Source organism: Aulonocara stuartgranti (genome assembly GCF_965226115.1).
Source record: "Aulonocara stuartgranti genome assembly, chromosome: 16".
In the NCBI taxonomy this organism is placed as follows: domain Eukaryota; kingdom Metazoa; phylum Chordata; class Actinopteri; order Cichliformes; family Cichlidae; genus Aulonocara; species Aulonocara stuartgranti.
In genome coordinates, this window is record NC_138952.1 from 2,841,246 (window position 1) to 2,862,250 (window position 21,005).

A 21,005-nucleotide genomic window follows, 5' to 3' on the forward strand; every position below is an offset into this window, starting at 1 on the left:
TTATTATGAATGTATGGATTTTATTTATCAAAAATAACATATTCAAATATGAATGCTGCATGGATTAACATACATTCTGTGTAACAGTACTGTAATAGCATAATATCCACCATTATTGGCAGCTAAACAGTTGAGGTCAGAAAGGCCTAACATTGGGCGAAAAGAAAAAAAAAAAAACAGAATTAAAGGAAAAAAATGACTACAGAATAAGCACTTCTTGTAATGCAGTGTTAACGTGAGGAAGACTCTGTAAAGTCTCCATCAAGCCAACAAATTAAGTAATGCAACTCTCTCACAGAACATAAAATTGTGAATCACACCCATATGACATTTGGGCATCAAAACATTTGAAATGTCTTACTTTCTCCCTTTCTAGGACCAGTATCTTCTTTAAAATGGTTTCATTTACCTGAAAAGCAGGACACTGATCATGGAAACACGTTTCATGGTTAACATGCATAACAAAAACAGAGAGAGAGCGAGAGAGAGAGAGCAAGTCTTATTACACACTACAGTTGCAGAGCAAACTACATGAAATACTATATTAAATTATTTTTCTCTAATCTGTTTTATCTTCGTGTTTAAGCTTTTTCAAGTAATGGCAACTAAAGAGTCAAGTATAAGTCAATTAAGTACTGTATCTACATTTCTTTCATGTATGCTGTCCAATAGAGGCTGAACCATTTGAAGTCCGGCATCACTTGTGTCACTGCTCTGACTGCTGGTGGTTGAGACAGACAATGTATCTGTTAGACTTGGAGAGGAGGGCTCTTCCACATGTTGCTTCAGGACAGTCAAATCTGAGGGTGACAAATAAAAATATTAGAATACAAGGTATATACAATCAAAAACACAACACAACAAAGATACCATTTATGCACACAGGGCCAGTAAATTGCACGGTTTGATTAAATTATACTTTCTCCCAGGAGAACAGATGGTTATTTTGTATTTTATTATGGTAATATACAATTTACATACCACAAGGTGTGAGTGTCACATAGTGTGTTAGGTCTGAGCAGTCACGCAGCTTCTTGGATGATTGTGTTTCCAGGATGTCTGAAATGCATGTGATAAATCCAACTTACTGTTGAGCCATGAAAACAGCATTTTGTGATTGTTACCACAGGATATTAGACAAATTAAAAATGTTTATTTAAGAGTAACTGTACAAATCAAATCCTTCAAAATCTATCAGAGCATATATTTACTTACCTTCAGCTGTATAGATGACAAAACACACATCTTTGACTGCTGCAAGTGCAGGAAAGATCCACCTCTATACCCTGCTCATCTGTGACTTTCAGTGCTGCATTTTCTGGTATGAGAAACTTCTGCTGCACTGAAGTAAAATCATCACTTAGTTAATAACAACATTATCATTTCTTCTTTAATGACTTAGTACAAACCATAACTTACCTGCTCTCACAAAATCTGTGAAGCTGACTTCTTCCAATTTTGCATATTTCTTTGTCTCTCTGTGTTTTACTTTTATCAACATCTTGGCCACCTACGGAAAAAAATACCTTTACTACTATGAAACACAACACAAGAAGAAGAGGTTGTTTATGGTAACTCTATGTAAACTGTGTATAACTTAATCAACGAACACTGTCTTACATTGAGTTAGCCTGTCCACACTAAATATTGCTTAAAATCTATTTAGCTAGGCTGGTTTAGCAGACAATGTGACTGCATGTTTGCTGTGTCCTTGTCTTTACAGTTCTGGAGACAGGGTTGTGTGCATGTCTCAGTGTGCAGCAGGACTAACTAACTGATGTTAATGGTACCTCAACATCTCATCAGTGCAGGCTGCACCTCTCTTTGGTTAAATACGGCCATTACCATGAGTCTAAACAGAATATTACTGTAGTTAGCTAACGTTAAATTAAACGTTGGTGTTAAAATTAAGAAATAGAAATAAACGTTTTCATTGACAACGTGAAATGTGTATCTTAAAATACAGTAAGATAAGTAAGTTAGCTAACTTTTGACTAGCATTAGCCTAGCTGCTATCTCCAAATCAGCATAACATACAGAAAACACATGTAGTGCTAGTTAGTTAACTTTATATTTTACTTGTGCATCCATGTAACTGAATATATATATATAAATAACATCACTACACTCACAGAAAATTCCAAAGTAAATAAAGTATTTTTACCTCCTACATGTCGGAGTCCAAGAAAGAAACACAGATAGGCGCTGTAACGGTCGACAGACAAACAACACCAGCAATGTGTTGAATTAGACTCCTTAGCACCCAGTGAATGAACACCTAAATATTACACCGCTTTAGAGTACTCCCCAACACTGACTGTAGTATAAGGTGAAAAATAAACTCCCGGAATGTAACTCTTGCGCACTTTTATGCCTAACTCCAGAATATTTAACTCCAGTGATTTGCTGTGCAGTTTTCTGTTTGACGTTTAGTCAGCTGTGTAAAAACCAAGGAGGAACCCACCCGGGGGATTAATAAAGTTTTATTTTATCTAATCTAATAACTTTAATCTCAGCCAAACCGATTTACTCACGAACAAACAAAACACTGAAAAAAAGCCCAACAATAACATTTTTAGGTTGTCTAAGTGACTTATATATTACGTTTGTCACGGCCGGGCGGGTTACACACAGTAATTCGGCGTGCCCGTGTGGCGTGTTGGCTAGACCCAAGCGCGGCGAAGGCTAGCGGTGGGTTTGGAGCAGGCACGCAGTTATTCTAGTAACGATCAGTGCACGAAGCGTGGCTTCGGAACGGTCATTACCGACAGAGAGCGAGCGGAGCCGGGAAGAGAAAAAGGATTGAAGGGATAATCACTCACGGTTGCTGAATCAGGCGGAGACTGACGTCGGCAGAGTTTCGGAGCTCCTGACACGAAGAGAATGATGTCTGGCGTCTCTCTTTTAACCCCGGCCCCGTTCACCGGCTGACAACGTTTAACCCGAGCAGCGAAAGTCCGCGGTGATCTGAAAATGATGTGCCGGGAGTTGTGCCATTCTCGGCCGCATCAGTAACCCTCGAGCTCCCGGCTAGCTATCGAGCTGGTGGGTAGCAGACGTCTCCGAAAACGTCGAAGCACTTTAGCAAAGATGCGATATCTTGATAAACCGAGCAGATATTTGATGTTTACACAGCTACTTTCTCGCCTGAAAATATGTTAAAAGTTTATTTTGTGACCCAGAAAGATTAATAAGAGTAATTTTAAAACTTAGTAGCGGCCGCCATTAGCCGGAAACTGGAGCTTGGCTGGGCCGCGCTATGAATTCTGGGATATGGTGGGCCACGAAGGACACACCCGACCCATCCTTCAAATTCGGAAAAAGGAGCACGCATTTGTCGGCTGCATTCGGAGGGGTCTACGAATTTGGACAGCCTTCGGCGTGTCGCTGTGACGTAATCGGTCTACAAATGCGGCCTCAGGAGAATGCAGCCCATGAATTTGGACACGACATATGACAGACCTGTCGAGCCGTGCTCAGGGCTCCGCCCCCTCGTACTAACACGGCCGACCAGCTCCTCCTAACTCATTCTTGCTTTCTTCCCGTGAGAAACTACTTTGAGCTCCCTCAGCGCATCCAGGCTAACTTGATTAGCTGCTTAACAGTTCTCAGGCGTCCCGTGTAGGAGTACGTCGCCGAACGCAGTTTTTCCGGTTCCAGTTTGGATCGTGCTGAGTAAGTCCTTCGAAAGAAGTGTACTTAGAGTTGCACTGTGGAACAGCAACCGCGTCAGGCGAGCTGTCCCAGCGGTTCCTGGTTTTAGTTAGCGAGGTAGCCGACGTTGTGTGACTCGGGCTAACGCGTTACGGCGAGCTGTTCGTTCAGTGTCCGGCTAGCATTAACTTGTTAGCAGGCCACGAACCACATTAGCGTCTCACTAGCATTAGCTTGTTGGTCGACGTAGGGTTCGGTTAGCATTAAGTTGCTAACGATATTGGCTAGCGGAGTGCAGCCAACGTGTCACGACGAGCTGACTCCCGCCGCGACTAGATCGGATTTAACACCTGCTGCTAGTCCTAGCTACTTACGGGCTAACGTGTCGAGACGAGCCTGGTGTAGCCTAGTCTCACCCCTTTCCGCTAACCATGTCTACGGCTCCTACTCCCGCCAAAAGGTCGGAGCCGAAGGCTAAAGAGGCTGCATCCCGCCCGTGCCCCGCATCATTCGGTGCCACCATCTCGGGCAGGGACCCTCATCCAATGTGCATCGTCTGTATGGGTGCCAAGCATGCTCAGGCTTCACTGGCGGACCCTCAGGGATGCCCACACTGTGCTTTGATGCCAGAGAAAGTCCTGGAAAGGAGGCTGAGAGTAGCAGTAACGAACAGTCAGGACCCCTGCCTGTCGGCTGCTACTGCTACGAGCGATATCCGTCATCCGCGAGCCTCCACAAGCTGGGCGGACATGATGGAAGAAGAGTCCCCGCTCATGCCCCCATCGTTCGAGGACCTCCTCGATCAAAACGTGGGCGAGCCGGGTGGCGAGGACGCGGAGGGCGATGCCGACTCCGACCTCCTCGACCTGGAGGACATGGATGAGGAACAGGAGGATGACTCTACCTTTCCTCCCCAGCAGTCCAGGCCACTGAGTGGGGCTGAAGTTGCACCCCTGGTGGACAGCAATTTGTACGAGGTCTGTAAACGGGCTGCTGCCAAGCTAGGCATCCCATGGCCAGCCGCCCAGGATGCCGAAGGGGCAGAACGTGACTTGTATGACGGCAAGAGGCTCCCACCAGCCTTGCCGCCATCAAAGCAGCTTCTGCCAGCAGTCCCAGCCTGCATGAAAGAAATGAGTCGCTATTGGTCAAGCCCTTTTAAAAGCAAGCTTCCGACCAAGGGCTGCTCTAAGCTTGAGATCCAGGGGATGGGTGAACTGGGGCTGACTGAACCCCCAGCAGTGGAGCCTTCAGTGGCGTATCACCTTCACCCTAACCGCAGGGCAATCTCAGCTTCTTCTAGCATTTCTTTGCCCAACAAGATAGATCGCCTCACGGCATCTATTTATCAAAGGACATACAAATATGCTGCACAGTCAGTGTGCTCGCTTAATGCAGTCACACTGCTATCAGCATATCAGGCAGAAATTCTGGAAGACATGGGCCGTCAGCTTGACTCGGGTTCCCCGAACCCAGCCCTCTGGGATGAAATCTGCGTGGTTAATGATCTCATTCTTCGCTCCTCCAGGGGAGCAGTCCAAGGGTGTGTTTCGCGTTATGGGCCTTGCAGTCTCGGGTGAGAGAGCCTTGTGGCTAAACCTGTCAGGCCTGGGTGATGCTCAGAAGGCTGAGGTCATGGATGCAGCCTATGACCCAACCAAGGGTCTCTTTGGCCCAGCCCTGGAGAGAATGAGAGAAACAAGCACCCGCAGAAAGCAGGAGGGTGAAGCATTCAATCTCTGCTTACCCAGAAAACCTAACTCTCAGCCCCAGCAGGTGCCAAGAGCTGGCTTTGCAGCAACAGCAGCAGCTGCGAGAGGGAGACAGAGTGGGGTCAGAATGCAGAGAGGAGCAGGAGGCCAGCAGGGTGCCCACCAGGCCAAGGTAGAGAACCGAAGACCTTGGGGCAAGCATTCCTTTGCAGCAGTTGCTGCAAAGAACAAGCCATCACACCCCAGAGAGGGAAAAAAGAAGCGGTCAGCCTAGCACACCTGCAGCATTCTGTGTCACCCCTCTTTTCTTCCCCAAAGAGAAGGAAGGTGTTAGAAGGGGTAACCAAATCACTCCAAAGTTCAGGGTCTCCGGAAGTTTCCAGTTCACCAGGAGCACCCTCTCAGTCTCCTCCTCCAGTTCAGGGAGGACAGACTTGTGGACAAATGGCGCAGTGTCACCAAACACTTCTAAACACTCTGTCTGTGTCACCAAGCACTGCCCAGAGTCACCAGACACTTCACTGTGGTTTGGGGGTAACAAAAGAAATAAAACGTGCATTTCTGCAGCCAGGCAGTTTGCCAAGGGCAGAATGTCCCCCCAGTTTCAAAATAAAAACAAAAGAAAATCACTGCAATTTGTCTTTGTTCCCAGCGGGGGGAGCTCACGCTCTTCCCGAGGGGGAGAGCCCCAACTCCTTCCGGGAGACAGGGGTGACGTCACGCTACCGCTTCTTCAGAGGCCCGCTCGCAGAGCGGCTGGAGCGGTGGCGCGCATGCGCAGTTCATCCCTGGGTCTTGTCAACCATTTCCCATGGTTACAGACTACAGTTTGTGGCAAAACCACCGAGATTCGGCGGAGTGTTAGCTTCTGTGGCCAGTCGCGATTCAGCGAATGTGCTGGAGGAGGAAATATCCTCCCTGTTACACAAACAGGCGATCGGAGCGGTTCTGAGCAAAGAAGCTCAGCAGGGCTTTTACTCCCGCTATTTCCTCATCCCGAAAAAGGACGGAACGTCGCTCCGTCCTATTCTGGATCTGCGTGTGTTAAACAAGCATTTGAGAAAGTACACGTTCAGAATGCTCACACACAAGACGCTTTGTCGCTCAATTCACACAGGCGATTGGTTTGTTACAATCGACCTATCAGACGCATATTTTCACATCGCCATTTATCCTCCACACAGGAAATATCTCAGGTTCGCTTATCAGAGCGTAGCGTACGAGTTTCAAACTATCCCATTCGGGCTATCCTTAGCTCCGAGGGTGTTCAGCAAATGTGTGGAGGCAGCGCTGTCTCCGTTAAGGAACAGCGGCATCAGAATATTTTCTTACATAGACGATTATCTAATATGCTCAAGATCGCGCGAGCAGGCGATCAAAGACTCCGAGGTGGTGGTGAATCACCTCACGGAGCTTGGGTTCACTATCAACCTGGAAAAGAGCCACTTGGAACCCGCACAGTTTACAGAGTATCTGGGGCTCAGAATAGACTCCATCTCTTATCGTATCGCACTTTCAGAGCGGAGGATCGCATCCTTCACTCACTGTCTTTCCCGTTTTCAGCTGGGGAAAGTCGTGCGGTTCCGACTCTGTCTCCGCCTCCTCGGCCTCATGGCCTCGGTGATATCGGTGGTACACTTGGGGCTGCTTATGATGAGAGATTTTCAGCGGTGGGTCGCTTCTCTGCAGCTGTGCCCTCGCCGACATCTCAGTCGTGGTGTAAAAATAACGCAGCCGTGTATTGCGGCTCTCCGGCCCTGGAGGAGCCCGACAGCTCTCGCGGCGGGGGTACCGCTCGGGGCAGTATCATCCAGGGTGACGCTGACCACAGATGCATCCCTGTCAGGTTGGGGTGCAACTATGATGGGCAGAGCAGTGAATGGCGTTTGGTCACAGAGACTCACTCTGAATCACATAAATGTGCTGGAGCTCCGCGCGGTGCTCCTAGCCTTACGGCATTTTCTGCCGTATCTCCGGGGTCAACATGTTTTAGTGAAAACAGACAACTCCACTGTAGTTGCTTATATCAACCGCCAGGGCGGCACCCGTTCCCGGCAGCTACACAGGTTAGCCAGGGAAATAATTATGTGGAGCAGCACTCGGCTCCTCTCCCTTCGGGCAACTCACGTGCCAGGAATTCTGAACAGGGGGGCGGACCTCCTGTCCAGAGGAAATCCACTGTTCGGAGAATGGAGGCTTCACCCACAGGTGGTGGAGCAGATTTGGCAGAGATACGGCCGGGCTGCCGTAGATCTCTTCGCCTCGCGAGAAAACACACAGTGCCCCCTGTTTTTCTCCCTGTCAGACGCACACGCGCCACTGGGCGTGGATGCGCTGGCCCATCCTTGGCCAAAAACTCTGCTGTATGCTTTCCCTCCCCTCAGCCTGATCTCCCCAACACTGATCAGAGTGAGGGATCAGGGGCTGTCTCTGATTTTAATAGCTCCACGGTGGCCATCCAAACACTGGATAGCAGAAATCATCCAGCTTCTGGTGGACGAGCCATGGCCACTCCCCATCCGCAGGGACCTTCTGTCTCAGGCGCGGGGGGAGATATACCATCCCCATCCAGACCAGGTTGCTCTCTGGGCCTGGCCCGTGAAAGGTGGAATTTGAAGGCAGCAGGCATGCCTCCGAAGGTTATTGAAACCATTCAGAATGCCAGAGCCTCCTCCACCCGTTCCATTTACAGCAGTAAATGGCGTGTTTTTGAAGAGTGGTGCCATGAAAAGCAGATTATCCCTTTTCAGTGTTCAGTGGTGGAGCTGTTGTGTTTTCTTCAAGACTTGCTGGACAAAAGGAAAGCTTTTTCCACTATAAAGGTCTATTTAGCAGCTATTTCAGCCTGCCACGTGGGGTTTGGTGATAAACCTGCTGGGCAGCACCCCCTTGTAGGTCGCTTCATGAGAGGAGCGCGTCGAACGCTCCCAGTTTCTAGACCACTGGTCCCTTTATGGGATCTGTCAGTCGTTTTAGACGCCCTCTCCCACCACCCCTTTGAGCCTATTGGGGCAGTGGGGTTGAAGTTTCTCTCTCTTAAAACCACTCTGCTGTTGGCTCTAACCACAGCCAAGCGAGTTAGTGAATTACAGGCTCTGTCTATTCACCCCTCTTGTCTACAGTTGGCCCCGGGACTCACTAAAGCACTCCTGAGGCCTAACCCAGCCTTTGTCCCTAAAGTGTTGGAAACATCATACAGGTGCCCTACAGTAGAGCTCCTAGCTTTTCACCCCCCTCCATTCTCTTCCGAGAGGGAGCAGAGGCTGAACACTTTGTGCCCTGTCCGGGCCTTGGGGACTTATGTTGACAGAACAGCTGGATTCAGGAAGTCGGATCAGCTGTTTGTTTCCTGGGCCTCCCCTCACAAGGGCAGGCCCGTATCACGCCAGAGACTAGCTCATTGGATTGTAGAGGCCTTAGCTCTGGCTTATAGCTGTAAGGGCTTGCAGGCTCCCCCGGGACTCCGAGCACACTCCACTAGGGGTGTGGCCACATCCTGGGCGTTGTTCAGAGGTGTATCAGTCCAGGATATTTGTGCGGCAGCAAGCTGGGCTACGCCGCACATGTTTGTCCGGTTTTATCGGCTGGATGTTGCACAGTCATCCCTGGCTCAGACGGTGCTGGATTCTGGTGCCTAAGGTTCGACCTGAGATCCTGGAGTAGCACTGGAGAGTAGCTTCGGGAGCTGGCGCAATCCGGGAGTGGGCCATATCTCCCATAGTGAAACACCGAGCGAAGTTAGAAAAAGAACGTTGGGTTACTTAACGTAATCCCTGGTTCTTTGATAACAGAGTGAGGTGTTTCACCAACACTTCCCTCCTTGCTTAGGCACGGAAAGAAATCTGCTTGGAATGAGTTAGGAGGAGCTGGTCGGCCGTGTTAGTACGAGGGGGCGGAGCCCTGAGCACGGCTCGACAGGTCTGTCATAGACAGACGTGGTGTCATTGGAGCTTCCGTAGTTGGTCACGCCGAGGCGATTCCCATAGTGAAACACCTCACTCTGTTATCAAAGAACCAGGGATTACGTTAAGTAACCCAACGTTTTCTTTCTGAATCAGTAATAGAAGCGAGGAGCACGGTAACAACGTCTGAATGTAAAAATAGGGAAAACGAAGCGAGCTGATAGGTGTCGTAACGCTGTGTGCCTGTTGCCTCTGTGGTGATTGTAACAGAGTAAAACTAGGATGGGACTAAAAATATTCAAAAGGTATTTAAAAAAACGTTGTTCGGTATTCAGTTTTGAATTTAAGAAGGCTGCCCGTGAAAAATCATTTATTAAATGACAAATTCACCTGAGCGTGGAAGTGGGAATCGCCCTCTGCTAAAGGAGGAATACAACATTGACAGTACTGATCGACATTTACTGATCAGGAGTTTCCAGAAAAGGACTCCAGCTATTACAGAAGCAACAGACTCCAGGAAAAAAGAAGAAAAACCGAATGTGTTGAAAATGTTGCATCATGTGTGTTTGATACCATTTTGTATTATTGATATGAATCTTGTGTGTTTTATAAGGAATTAAATAATTTATTACTGTCTGTTACCTCAGTGTGTCCCAGACCTGGACAAAGAAAAAAAGCTCCCCACTGTGTGTGTTTTTCAAATTTCCTGGTGAGGCTCGTGCTAAACTAAGCAAACTACCTGCTGGTATCTGTTTTTTGTCCAGAAACATTTGATTGCTGCCTTTCTCGGGTTGATCAAAATCCCTGAGGAATCCTGAAAGGGCGATTGTGAGTAAATGAAGAGCTTCTGTTTAAATTATGTAACAGATTTCAGTTTTATACATCCCGAAACTTTGTAAGTGAATGAAGGTGGAAACTTTTACATTTGGTTTGCAAAAAAGGAGTTTTCACAAGTTGTGTAACGTGTTTTTTGGCAGGTCTGTTGTGTTCTAACTGGCTGTGTCAGACTGAGGCGCTAGACGAGGCACAATCTGTGGCCTTCTTCTCTAGCCTCAGGGGTCGATTATATTTCAATAAAATAAATAACAGGACTGTGATTTATCTTTTTAGACACTTTTTGGGTGGGTGGGGTGGATCCGTAGAATATGCAGTACTCTCCTGATCATGTGATCAGAGTGGCGTTCAGCGGCTGCTCGTGTTTCCTGTCGCCTTGCTCGCTCAGCAGAAGCTCCCCTCGTTAATCTTCAGAGACGTCACACTCCATCGACTTCAACTGTGAGAATGCTGAAAGCTTCACTTTTGCCTCGTTGGCAAAAAAAGCCTGTCCAAATTCCTCGGAGGGGATTTGGCCAGGTTGGCACACAGAACAAGTCCTGCATGTAAATCATTCATAGTCCTGTTCCTGCACAGGTGAACTGGGAAGAGGCTGCTCAGTGTGAGTCCAGGTGGACGAGCAGTGAGTCATGCCCCCAACATTAAATGATCAGGACATGAAGCAGAAAAGGTCATCTTTGCCGTAACTAGAAGATTGTTTCTGCTTTAATGACGCTCTAAACTCAGTGTTTTTGCACACTTACATGAATAAATGAGAGAAAAATGAACCACATTCTGCTTTGATTTAAAATGCATCACCACTGCTCACCACTGGGGGTCAGTACTTCACTGTCGCTACAGTGGTACCAAAAGCTTTGCCAAGCACACCTTTGCATTGTGAGCAAACCCACAGACTGCTTCAAGGACCCACCCCCCCAAAATGGACAAATTCAGAATTAAAATGGCAAAAATCTCAAGTTCTCCGAGTAGTTTGAAAACTCACAAATAAGTCATTTATATGGAAATAGAAAAATACCAAATTGAGGCACAGCAGCCTGAATACATTAACCAGGAGTGATGTTTTTTTTGAGGCAGGAGCAAACAGAGCCTCATGTTGCCGTAGCACTGTTCAGGGACTCTGGGGTCTTTACAGCATGTCCTACTTTTCATTAGAGCAATCTGTGCATTCAGATGCACACCAGACACTTTATTAGGTACAACCTGTGAATGCTGGGTTTTGCCTTCAGAATCAAAAAGCTGCTGGAAACATTCCTCAGATATTCGCTCCACGTTGACGTGACTGCGTCACACGGCTGCTGCAGATTTGCCAGCTGATGAGAATCTCCCGTTCCACCACATCCCAAAGGTCCTCTGCAGGGATCTGCTGACTGAAGGCCGTTTGAGTCAAGTCAGCTGTCTTGTTCAAGAAACCAGTCTAAGATGATTTGAGCTTGGTGCCATGTTATCCTGAATGAGCCATCAGATGATTGGTGCACTGTGGCCATAAAGGGATGGACATGGTCAGCAACAGCAGCTTGTTTGGTAACAAACAACCCACTGACACCTGCTCAGCCGGCTGGCTTAATTGCACTCTCCCATCATCCTCTGCAAGCTTTTTTCAGCTAGATTTACTTGAGCTGCATTTTCAAGAGCAGAACCTCATCACTAAGTGCAATGGTACGCTCACTGATTGTTACAATGAAGCGGGCCTTCCTTTCAGTAGCATTTCAAAGGATCTCCTCCTTGGTTTTGTACAATTTTAAGGACATGGAAGTAGGCTGTGCTAAAGTGCGCGCATTATTAAATGGATTGAGGGTAAGAGAGAAGCTCCAAGTGAAAACCGTGCATTTGAAATGTAAAAAAGAGGAAGATGTGCTGTAAAGAGCGGTCTGTGAGTAAGCATATGCAGCACGACTGAAGTGAAAGCCAGATTCAGCAGCTATGCACTCAAAGGTTTGTGTGCTAAAGCTCTGCTCCGTGTCAAAGGTGCAGAAAAGATTAACACAGCAGCTTTGACATCAAGAAAACTGGGACTTTTCACTTTGCTCCTTTATGTTTAACTCACCGTGTGGCATCCAATAACAGCTTGATTAGAATGATTGCACGGTGCCTCACAATTTCAAATGGCAGATGTAACGGGAAACTAAGCGACTGATTGCAGTCGTTTTCGGTTGAGGTGGAGTTACAGAGGCAGAGAGGTGAGGAAGTCTCAGAGGGTGGCCTTGTCGAAGGTGCACCCAGACGCCCCGCTGTGGTGCAGCTGTATGGAGGGTGATATTCAGCACTTGGGTGAAGTATAAATGACTGGAAAAATCACTCCAGTAAAGCCTGAAGCATAGCAATTACAGACTGTAAGCGGCAGCATGGCGACTCGGAGATTTCAACCCCAGCAACTTCTGTGAGGAGCATATTTGCTCCAGCAGCACTAAGTTCTCCCACCAAGTTATTATGTAAGGCTCGATCACTAAAGCTCTAAACTAACTATTGGGCTCATTTTTGATTGAAGGATTTTAATATCTAGAATTTCAAGATTATTATTCAATAAAATGTTGTTATTGCATACGTCAAAATATATACATCCATTTTCTTCTATTACTCCAATTCAAGGTAACAAGGGAGCTGTAGTGTATGTTAGCATATAGGGCTAATATAGAGAGACAGACAGCCATTCATACGTTTAAGAAAAAGAAGTTCAGTTTCAACCTGTGAATAGTCAGACTCCAACGTCCAGGAAGGTGGTAGGAAAGCAGACTACGCAGACATTTCAGGTTCCCAGAGGTGAGCAATTTATTTACAGTGAACTTAATTTAATGTATAAATTAACAAAACTTCCCCCAAATCAACTCAATTAACAAAACTCAACAGAACATGGATCAGGTAACACAGCTCACCTCTCCTCTCTCTTTCTTCTTCTTCTACAGTATAGGGTTTATTGGCGGAACATTAACACAGGAGGAAGTTTTCCCACATGTTCACTGTGTGAAAACCCCGGAGGAACCCTCCCGAGGGATTAATAAAGTTAAATTTAATTTAATCTAATAACTTTAATCTCACGAACAAATAAAACACTGGAAAAGCCAAACAATAACATTTTTAAGTTATCAAAGTGACTTATATATGTTTAACCCGAGTAGTGAAAGCCCGCGGGGGTTTGAAGACGATGTGTCGGTCGGCTCAGATATTTGAAGTTCACACAGCTATAGTCTCACCTGAAAATATGTTAAAAGTCTTTTTGCGACCCAGAAAGAGAAATAAGAGTAATATTAAAACTAAGTCGCTGCCGCCATTGTTGGAAACTGGAATTGGCTGGGCCGCGCTATGAATTCTGCGATATGGTTTTTCAATGTTGTTGTCCGGGTGGAAAATCGGGAGAATTTTGGCTCCGGGAGATTTTCTGGAGGGGCGCTGAAATTCGGTATTCTCCTGGAAAAATCGGGAGGGTTGGCATGTATGGTTGTGGCAACATCACTAACCTTGTCAAACGCCTCAGAGTAAATCATATCACAGGATATGACGAGCGTATGTTGAGACGAACTGAAGAGGAGGACAGGGACAGGTGCTGCTAGGGCGAGACAGATGTCTCTCACGGGGTCCTTTAGTGCTGCAGGCAGGCAAGGTGTTCAGATAGCACACAACTTCAGTTTTATATGATGAACTCTGCATTATTAAGTGATAAGAACAAGTGATCTGATGTCCTGTAATCATTATGATGCTATAATTTAAGATACAATAAATAAAATAAGGTTTTGCACAAAGTATCGTCGATACCACCCTGAATATTACTTGGGATCGGAAAGGAAATCAGTGGTATGCACATCACTAGCGGTTGGCAAACAGCAAAATGGAGCCTCACCGCCACTAACTGGTGTGGAGCGTCTCTCTCTTGAATCTAGTAGATTAGATTAGATTAGATAGAACTTTATTAATCCCTCGGGTGGGTTCCTCTGGGAAATTCGATTTCCAAAAAAGCACAGCACCGACAGAAGTTACAGAGTTACAGAATATTATATATATATATATATATATATATATATATATATATATATATATATATATATATATATATATATATATATATATATAAAATATACACACACACACACACACACACACACATATATATATATATATATATATATATATATATATATATATATATATAAATACAGAGACAATATAAATAAAATATACGAAGGGGATAAATAGAATAAATAGGAATAAAAATAAAAATACAAGTGAATTGCACATTTCAAGTATTGAGTCTATTGCACCGTTGACTATTTACAAAAGTATTGCACAAAAGGTATTGCACAGTGAGGTGAAGAGGCACTACAGCTTAGTTGTTCCCCCCTCCTTTGTCCTCCTTTGTCCTCCTGTTTCCCCTCCCTCTCCCCTCCAGGGAGGAGTAGAGACTGGCTTTAAATAGGGCTAACAATTTCCCTCCAATTAGCCCAGCCAGTACCACTCACTCGAACTGAGGGATCTAAAACTCTACACAGATGATTAAAAAGACACAAAACCTCTTCACACTTCTAATATGCACATTTACACAGCTAAATGGTGGTATTAATGAAAAGAAAAACATTCAACAAATCCCTTTAAACCTTAAAAAAGGAAGCATTTCTATTGACAAAGAAACCCCTCCACTTGGTTTGACCTGCTGATGTCATGTGTGACATCAGCAGGACTTTAAAATGAGGAAATGCTAGGCAGGCATTTCCCCACACCTGATCTTCGTGAAGACTGAAAAGACAGAACAAAGTAAGTATGAACAAGTGACTTAATCTGTAACATAATAAAATATAAAGAAACATGTGACTGAGTATTTGCCTTAATTTGCAGAATGTTTGATTTGCTGGCAACAGAACGCTTCCACAAACAAACCTGGGATAGTGAGTGCAGCAATGTTACTTGACAAATGGCAAATCATAGCAAAGAAATAGAAACAGAATAATGTGTATAATGTGCAAAAAAAAAAAAAAGGTAAACACATATGGGACAAATGGAGAGCATTGCAACTGCTCATCCACTTTGTCACACAACCATAGTCTCGGTTCTTCCACACGATAAAGAAACTGTGCTGCAGTGAATGACAGACATCTGTTGAGCTAAATTGTAAGAAATAAATGCATAAAATTGCAGAAAGGGTTCTAACTGAGAGCGAAAAATGGTAACTTCAGTTTTTCTATCTTTTAGTTTGAAAGAAGCACAACCTGAGAAACGTAAGAAAATAAATAAAAGTAAAAGTCCAAAATTTTTGCCCCCCTCGATATTTTCCAAAGCCATCCCGTGCGCCAGTAGGTTATATAAGGATGTGACTTTCAAAGCCATAATTCAATGACTTCAGTGTTCAGTTTGTCAGTGACAGATTCCCATTTTTACCCCCACAGCCAGCCCGGGGTTCACTGCTCTGCCTCAGCTGATCTCATTCTGTACCTAAAGTCAAACCACAAATTCACCTGAATCTGTCAAGGCCTGTGATCTTTGTCCCGCCGCCTTCTCCACAAAATCAGATTATGAACTTATTGTGAATAAGAATGAGAGTTCAAGTTCAAGTTCAAATTTTATTCGCCACATGCAGACCATACACACACAACACAGACATCACATGGGGATACAAGTCAGAGAACGTTGCATTATAGAAAAAAACACTGAAATGTACACTACAATGGGAAAGTACAAGAGGAAAAAAAGAGACCTCTGCTCATGCTGGGCTACAGGAGGATAGCATGAGAACAGGAAACAAAAAAACTCCTCTGCACAGAAAGCACATAAATGTCCACAGTACAACATTATAGAGCATGTGACCAGCAAGAGGGTTGGGTAGGGGATGAGGAGTAATCCCAGGCAACACAGCAGCCATCCTGCCACTGCGTCGAGACTCCAGCGCGGGCCCAGACCCGCCTCGTGTTCCCAGGAGGCAACAAGCATCGAAGGCAGTAAGAATATTAATAAGAATATTAGTAATCAAAATAACAAAATATTGTTTTTTTAGCAGGTCGGAGGAGAGAGAGAGGCTCGTAGTTATACACTAGTGTTCTACTTGCAAGTCATGTTTTCTGGGAAACTCATCTGTTAATATGATCAGCCAAAATCCTCCTGGCTCTCTGTCTGTCTAGCTATGTAACTCTTTCTTGATATTTTCTGCATCAATTAATTAGATTTTTTTAAAATTTAAAATAAGTGGGAATATCACTTTTTTCTTTTGCTTTAAAAATTCAGTTTACAGTTCGTGACTAGCTAATACTGGAAAAAAAGGAATAACTTTCTGTCGCCGTGGAAATGAGAGACCTCAAACTGTCACCAGATCCAATTCCATTTTATCTTATTGTTATGCATTAATGAATTAATAAATAAATGCATCAATAAGCGTTTGACAGATAATCCCGACAGGCAGCTGAGACACAGAGTCATGTAGAAAAGTATTCCTGCTGCTTTTTTATTGCAGCTGTTACATCATGATTTGCACTGGTGTGAAAAGTTGACAAATCAAGGAAGAAAAAAGGAGTTTGGAAAATGTTTTTTCCTCAGCCAGTGGGATTACTTCATATGTTTCATACTTTAGTTCCCGATTACTGAGCCTGTTGTTGGTAATACTGTGGAGCTTCAAGAAATAAAGGGTTTACATGATTGACATGTTTCTCTCTCTCAGCAAAACCTTCATCTTTTCATAAGAGGGAGATTCAGAAAAATGACTTTGAAAACTCTAATATTAGAAAAATATGAATGTGTTAAATAGATTCGGTGAGGACTCAACGTAACACAGCCACTACAGAAAAGCCAGCTGAGTGAATGAATGTGTGGGAGGAAAAGCACTGTACAGTAAATTTATATTAAATACATTGTATGAATGTATGAGGGCTTTAAAGTCAATAACACTGGAGAGGAGCTTCTATCTTAATAAAGTTGAACATATTTGAAAGCAGGAAGAGAGCAGATGGTGTAATTTAGCAGATTTATTAATGTCACAGCTCTATTATTAAGACACTTAGAATCCGAAGGATTATAATTTAGCTCTTTCGGCTGCAGACTTGGTGGTATTTAAGGATGTGAAAGTAAAGAATAAATATCAAAACAGGAAATAGGTACTCTGCTCTGGGATCAAATATTAACCTGCTCCATATCAGGCTATGTTATATCATCATGGTATATTACCATGGTGATATACCGAGGTAAGAAGTGAACCATCCTCATAGTACAGAAAATCCAGGGTTAATCTTGAAGTTACCTGGATAAGATTGAAACCTTTTCTGCTTATAATGTGATAATAAAAGCAAACAAACTGTAAACAAATACAAAAGACAAAAGGTGCAAACACAGGGAAGCACGGAGATTAAGAAACCTGGGAGACTAAAGAAAGAGGAAAATACTAGTAAAACAGACAATCAAACAAAGGCTACAAGGAAGAGAGGATTATTTATACCAGCAGAGAGATTCAGGGAGTGGAAAGAGCTGGAAGGAAGGAGACAGAGGTGCAGACAATCAAGAAAAGTAAAACAGCTGTGTGCAGATCAACAATGGATCACATATCGAGTGCAGGAGAGAGTATGAGCGTGCAGCGTTTAAAGCGTGGAAGTACTGACCTTACTTCGAGTTTGAATTCATTAAAAAGTGACAAAAACATTAGTGTCCGCTGTGCGTGGGAAGAAAACTTCTTTTTACAGCGAAAAAAACCCCTAAACGTCCAAGCAAGCAACAAATACGCTGCCGCTGGAATGTGAAATTCACAGAGAAACTCGCGGATTCTTCAACTGACCGCTGCGGCACACCTGCACCAGGGTAAACCTCCGGCTGCCCCACTCCTGCTATAAAGGTGAAAATAGAGCAACAGGACCGCTGAGTCTTTGACTTTATTTATTTTCTGCTGTGTTTTACTTGCATCTATTTGAAAGACTGAGTGTAAACACACAAAATATTTTATTTTATGTCCTGGAATGTGCAGAAAATAGGTTTAAATGTTAAACTAATTTCTTCCAGTCAGAGAATGTTGCATATAATTAAATTTTTGCTTCATGTGTAAAGTTAAAAGATTAAAACTAATAAAACAAGTTTTAAAAAGAGACTTTTCCATTTGATTACATTTTGTATGATGGATTATGCAGAAAAAGTAGAATTAGGCTGAAAGATCTATCGCTTTATCACCTACTCAGGGTGTAAATCATGTTTTAAAAAGTAACTAAGTAACTAATTGAATGTTGAATTCAGTTATCACATTACAGTTATAATTATGCTGTTACTCGTGTTACAAAGGTTCTCGTGCTGATTTCAGTTTGTTTCCAAAAGGGTGAAGTGGTCAACAAGTCTACAAATTTTGACTGCAGATGTTTTATTGCACAAAAGCACAAGTGTGGGATGGATATGCCATAAAATGCAAACGGCATCCAGGACAGAAAGAAATGCAAAATGCAAAAGTTTTGCTTTCTGCAACCATCTGTGCAGACAGCATGCTAACGCAAAGCTAACAAAAAACCCCCAGAATCGATGTCAAAGCTGAGTGCATGCAGACCCCAGTCCAGCATCCAGAGCCTGAACCTTAACAGACACAGAAGGCAGTGATAAGCCTCCATACAGGTTTATTAGGTATTAGGCCAAACGGGACAAACTACTTCCTTTTGGTCCAGGTCCTGTGCAAGCCCTGTGACCTGACAGCAGGAGAAAGCAATGCAATAGCATTTGATTAATATAGCCTTGTTTTATACAAAATGCCTCGTGGAGCGGCTGAAGATGAGCATCTCTGATGTCCATCTCATATGCACCGAGACATCTAAAACTCCTGCAACCAAAATGGATAAAGGGTTTAAACTATATGTGACTACAAAGTAATGTGTATGTATATGTACTTTAGCTTAGCTTAGTACATTTTAGTATTAGCTTTGTAATTTTGTTCTCCAAATCAGTATTCAATTACATCTATCATAGCTGACTGAAAATGTTGTCATTCTGGATCGATTGCTTTCTTACAATCACACATGATTGCTTATCACTTTTTTTAAACCAGTATCAAACAAAGACATGGTGACGAGTGCTGTCTATGTGTAAAGGTCAAATGCCACACAGGCTGAGAGAAGTGTGAAGGATGGGTTGAGGGTTCTGTCCAGTTTTCCAATTTTTCACCTGTTCCAGCTCAGGGACAGTATTTATCAAGCCTTACAGGGTAAGTGATCAAATCAAATCACTCTTTATTGTCACATCACATGTGCAGGTACATTGGTACAGCACATGTGAGTGAAACCCCCTGATCATGACCAATCCCCTTGATTATCTTAAACTCTTCATTAGTATAGTGTCGACTTTTGTTTCTCAAGCTTTAAGTTTGAGAAAAAGAAGATAAAAATACTGTTTTATTAACCTGGCAAAAATGTGCTTTCATAGGAATCATACACAAAAAATGGGACGTTAGAAAAATATTTTCTTGTAGTTTTGACAGTCTAAGTAAATGTACCTTTTGATACTTGTATTTAAGTAATATTTATTTAAATTAGTTCGACTTTTACTAAAGTAAAATCTTTATTCTCACCTGAGTATGCCTTTTGGGTACTCTGTGCTCAAGTGCGAAAGTTTTGGGTGCAGTGGTTTTTAAGTATATATATTCAGTGTTGGGAAGGTTACTTTTAAAATGTTTTCCACTACAGATGACAGAATACATGGTTTTCTTAAACCATTCAAAAATCACAAAACTAAAACAAACACTCAATATACCTACAATATTGATCAGTTTCCCTGCATGCAGTCGATCTAGAACTTGATCAATTCCTCCATTAAAACTCGTGGTCACACTAAAAAAAGTCCAGCAACACGCATTAAAAATGGGCACCTACAATAATAAATGATCCAAACAAAATGGCAAAAGCCTCTTACCAAACGATATACCCACTCGCACCAGAGTGAGTTAATCGCCTCTGGAATTTCCCACAGACGAGTGTTTCACAGATGACTTTCTCGCTGGCTACTTTTACCCTCTCACATTATTATTGTCTTTCCCAGAAGAACACTGTACAAGGGCTTGGTTGGTGACCCACTTGACATCTCCTTGCTAAAGATTGGAGAATCATACAAAGACTCTGATGTGACAGATTGACCTCTAGCAGCAACTATGTCCATCAGTGACGAGCACACTCTTGTTGAGACAGCTTTAGGCTTAGCACAAAAGGTCAGTGTGCTCTCTTACCAGCAGTCCTTACTACCCATAAAGTCTGTGAGGATTCACAAAGATCCTCCTTCTTACCCTTCATGGCCACTAAGTGAGTACAGCTTGGACCCCACAGAGTGTGTGCACGTGTGCACTGAGGAGGAACATGTCCACCTCAAAAGCTTAATTGTCACAGTGGACATGGCACATAAGATTGAGTCAGCAAGAAGAGAACAGACACCTGACCGGGAGTGGCATCAGCTCTGCAGGCCAAGGATCACATCTTCATGTTTTAGAGAGGTAAGTTTTGTGAGGGAAGAAACTCTCTAGTGTCTCTCAGAAAAAAATCCTCAAAGGAATCAGACAGACTGCAGACATGGACTTTGAGGCAGCTAGAGAATACTGCAAAATGAAAAATATCAACTACAGGCCCCGTGGGTTCGTCGTCCACCCTAACGGCCCCTGGCTCAGTGCAGCACCAGATTGGCTGATCTGTGATCCATCTGCACAGCCAACATTTCGACTGGTTGACATAAAGTGCCTTAATGTGAAGAACTGTGTTCACTGCAACAATCTTCAAATACAGCATGGCACTCTGCCTCTCCGTGAAAGTCACTCCTACTAAATCTATTTGCTATGACATCAGTGCAGTTACAAGCACCTCAAGAGCTATGAACTCTATGAACTATGTCACAGTATGAACTGTGCAACTTTTTAAAGTATTTGGTGTCTTTATTCTGTCGATTAAATTCAAGCCCACAGCTGCTGCAGAGGGCTGGTAGCCTCAGTGGTGCC

The 21,005-nt window shown here is 43.9% G+C and overlaps 2 long non-coding RNA genes across 3 annotated transcripts; both read right to left on the minus strand.

Annotated features, from left to right (window-relative positions):
• Nucleotides 1-1,241, minus strand: LOC309691394. Its single transcript, XR_014271990.1, has 3 exons — nucleotides 1,216-1,241; nucleotides 982-1,059; nucleotides 1-800 (listed from the first exon to the last, which is right to left on the minus strand). It is a non-coding gene; the product is annotated as an uncharacterized lncRNA (long non-coding RNA).
• Nucleotides 1,242-1,292: 51 nt separating this feature from the next.
• Nucleotides 1,293-2,411, minus strand: LOC309691469. Of its 2 annotated transcripts, none has more exons than XR_014272012.1 (3): nucleotides 2,165-2,411; nucleotides 1,420-1,510; nucleotides 1,293-1,342 (listed from the first exon to the last, which is right to left on the minus strand). It is a non-coding gene; the product is annotated as an uncharacterized lncRNA (long non-coding RNA). The 2 variants fall into 2 exon arrangements; XR_014272013.1 differs by having other exon boundaries at nucleotides 1,420-1,852.
• Nucleotides 2,412-21,005: the final 18,594 nt, after the last annotated feature.